Source organism: Miniopterus natalensis, chromosome X, assembly GCF_054644295.1.
Source record: "Miniopterus natalensis isolate mMinNat1 chromosome X, mMinNat1.hap1, whole genome shotgun sequence".
In the NCBI taxonomy this organism is placed as follows: Eukaryota; Metazoa; Chordata; class Mammalia; order Chiroptera; family Miniopteridae; genus Miniopterus; species Miniopterus natalensis.
This window is the reverse complement of record NC_142103.1, coordinates 69351541-69355053: the sequence shown is the minus strand read 5'-3', so window position 1 is coordinate 69355053 and position 3513 is coordinate 69351541.

Sequence of the window (3513 nt, the reverse complement as noted above, 5' to 3'; positions counted from 1 at the left end):
CCATCATGGCTAAGCTGTGGTTCTCAGCAAAGAACTCCTTCCCACCTGCCTTAAGAAACTGAGCTCAATGTGGAGAAAAAGGAGAGAACTACATTTTGGGAGATATCCAATCATGCTTTTGCAGTCTTTGTTCTTTTTCAGGAGCTCAGGGGCTGAGACTGTGTGTCATTCATTACAGCAGCTTCCTCCTGGTAGATGTCAAGCATGTGTTTGTGAATGAATATTGGTTGAAATACACTGGTTATGGTGCCTTTGGGCAATGAAATCCCATCTTCTCCCCTACTAACCCAGACATTCTCATTGTCTCTCTGCCTGGTTACATCACTTCTCATTCAGGAAGCCATGCATTATTTCACCCAATAGTGGTTCCCATTGTGGACCACTCTGTGGGGTTCAATGTCCATGCATAAGTCCCTTATCTGTACTTGAGGAATGCTTGTGCTGTATATACCTGAGAGGTATATATATACAGGGTGTCCCAAAAAATGTATACACACTGTAACAGCTGATAGCTCAATTTTGAAAATGAAATGTATTTTAATAAACACTGCCTTTATAATTATTCATAGTGTGTATCCGTTTTTGGGGACCCCCTATATTTATGAGGACATCAGACAGAAACTCCCTCCTTCTCTACAACTAAACCTAACATTTATTTGCATCTGCAACCAACCTCTCCTCCTTGCCTCTTTTATCCTCTTATTTGAGGCCACTGCTTCCATTTGTATTCTGGGTCCAATATCCTCATTCCCTAGGGGACCTCAATCTAGTACCTCTTTCCCCTCCTACATCTTCACCCTTTCTCCCTTGACAGCCTTCTTCCCATACACATGACTACCACCTGAGCCAGGCACTGTCTAAATAGTCTACATTCCTCCATTCCCCACTAAGGCAGGTCTGTCACACCAGGGCCAGGGACTTGGTTGGAAAAAGAGTAAAAGCCCTGACCTATGGGATGTGCAGAGCTGCAGGGACAGCCTGTCTCCAGATTCCCTAAAAACCCCTGAGCCTGAAGAGGTGTCCTCCTCCTATCCCCTTGTTGGAGATGATACTCCACAAGGTATCTACCCCTATCCGGCTCCTGGCCTCTAGGACTCTCACTACAGTTAAGTCATAGCATACCTCAGCTAGGGACATGCCTCTGAAACAGCTTCCATCTGCCCTCCAGGCATAATAGTACATAGAAAACAAGACCACCTTGCCCTGGACTGTGTGGCTCAGTTAACTGGATCATCATCCCATACACCAAAAGGTCATAGGTTCGATTCCCAGTCAGGGCATAAACCCAGGTTGCGGGTTTGATCCCTGGTTGGGGTGTGTACAGGAGGCAATCGATCCATATTTCTCTCTCACATCGATGTTTCTCACTCTCTCACTCTCCTTCTCCCTTCTTCTCTCCCTAAAATCAATATCAATAATAATAATAAAACATATCCCTGGGTAAGGATTAAGAAAAAACAAAAACAAGGCCGCCCCCCAGGATGATAGAACTTAATGCAAATCTTAAAGATAAAAAGGATGCAGGGCTGATGATCCACATCATATCTCCAAGTAATTCTCCAGTATGCCTCCCCGCCAAAGTAGTCGGGCCATGGAGAATGGCAAACTACAGCATAATCCATCAAGTAGTAACTCAATTGCAGCCATGGTGCCAGCCACTACAGTTTCTTTGGTAGAGATGAGTTAACATAGTCTCAGTACATGGTAGGTAGCTATCAGTTTGGTGAATGTTCCGCTTTCCATTGCTATCAAAAGCGTGGATGAGAAAGAGTTAGTAGGCATACAGAATGGACAATAGTATATATTTACAGTTTTGACCCAAGCTGTATTAACTCTTCTCAATCCTCTGCCATAATATGGTCAGAAGTCTAGACCATTTAGTTACCCCTCAGAAAGTCACATTGATCCACTTCTACCCATGACGTCATGCTAACTGAATCAGATGAGCAAGAAGTGGCCAGAACAGTGGAGACTTTGGAAAGCTATTTGTGCTCCAGAGGGTAGGTGATAAAGATTCAGGAGCCTTCTACATCAATAAAATTTTTAAGGTTTCAGTGGCCAGGAGTCTATCAGGAAATCCCATCCAAAACAGAAGATAAACTATTGCATCGTGCACCTTCCACCATATAAAAGGAAATACAACACCTGGTAGGCCTCTTTGGGTTGTGGAGACAACATGTTCCCACACCAGGGAAGACTGCTTTGGTCCATAGCAAAGGTAATCTAAAATTCTGCTACATTAGTTTGGGGACTAGAGCAGGAAAGGTCTCTGTAGCAGGTTCTGGCTAGGCCAGCCTTATGGTACAGCTGGGATGGAGCACAGGCAGGTCCAGAGGGCACAAGCAGACTGCATAAGCAGGTTGCCTGGCCCTCATTTCATCCACACCTGCTGCATTGTCACCTCTACCTCACCTCACATCCATTGCCATGTGAGGGATTCCTGATGAACAGCTTCTAGGGAAGGAAAAAGCTAAGTTCGTTGATTTTCACAACACTGTTATGAGACAGACAATAGTATCACACCCATTTTGCAGTTGCAGAAATGAGGCACAGAGAATGGAAATGAGTTGTTTGGAATTACACATCCAAAAGGTGGACAAGGTAGCCTCAAACCTTAGTTTATTATTCCAAATACTCTGCTGTTTCCCTTAAAAAGCATGGTCTAGTTGTTATACTATGAGTCACCATTTAGTACTCAGCAGGGAATAGCCTCCTTATAAGACCAACAGCTCACAGACCTATTCAGAAGACCCAAGTCTATGTGTATATACCAGTGATTTTCAACCGGTGTGCTGCAAGGATTTTTAAAACATGCAATACCTGACAATTTAGTCAGGGGCACTGACCTCTTTTCACTTAGATTGTCAAATAAAATAATGACAACAGCCAACAGAACAATAGCTGTCCGGTGTGAATAAATCAAAATTATACCTATTTTTCTTGTCAGATCAGCAAAATATATATTTTTGGTGTGCCACAGAATTTTAGTAATTATCTATGTGTGCCACGAGATGAAAAAAGGTTGAAAATTGCTGCTATATATATATATATATGTTATTTATAGGGAAATGAAAATACACATATAGGTATATGGCAAAGGATGGAGTCTCAGATTATGATTAATAAATACACAAACATAAAAATAGAAAAGTCATTTAAATACATAGGAGAGATACACTGACCTGAATAAGATACGGAATGTTCTTCTGGTCAATTCCAACTTGCTGAATTCACATAACAGGGGGTGGGGAAAAGTATACATTATAGCAGAGCATGGCAACAAAAAAAAGTAACTATGAGATCAATGTATCCACAAAAGAGAAAATACCGCAAGAACATGAATGCCTTGCTAGGCTGGTACCTTTCTAGATCAAGAAAAACATCAAGCTAAAGTATGCCTTGTACACTTAAGCACAATTGTATACTTGTTCCAAGGATAAAACTATAAAAGAAAAGACTTGCCAGATATTGAGTCTTTGCTGTCTGGATATCATACAAATGTGTTCTAATTTT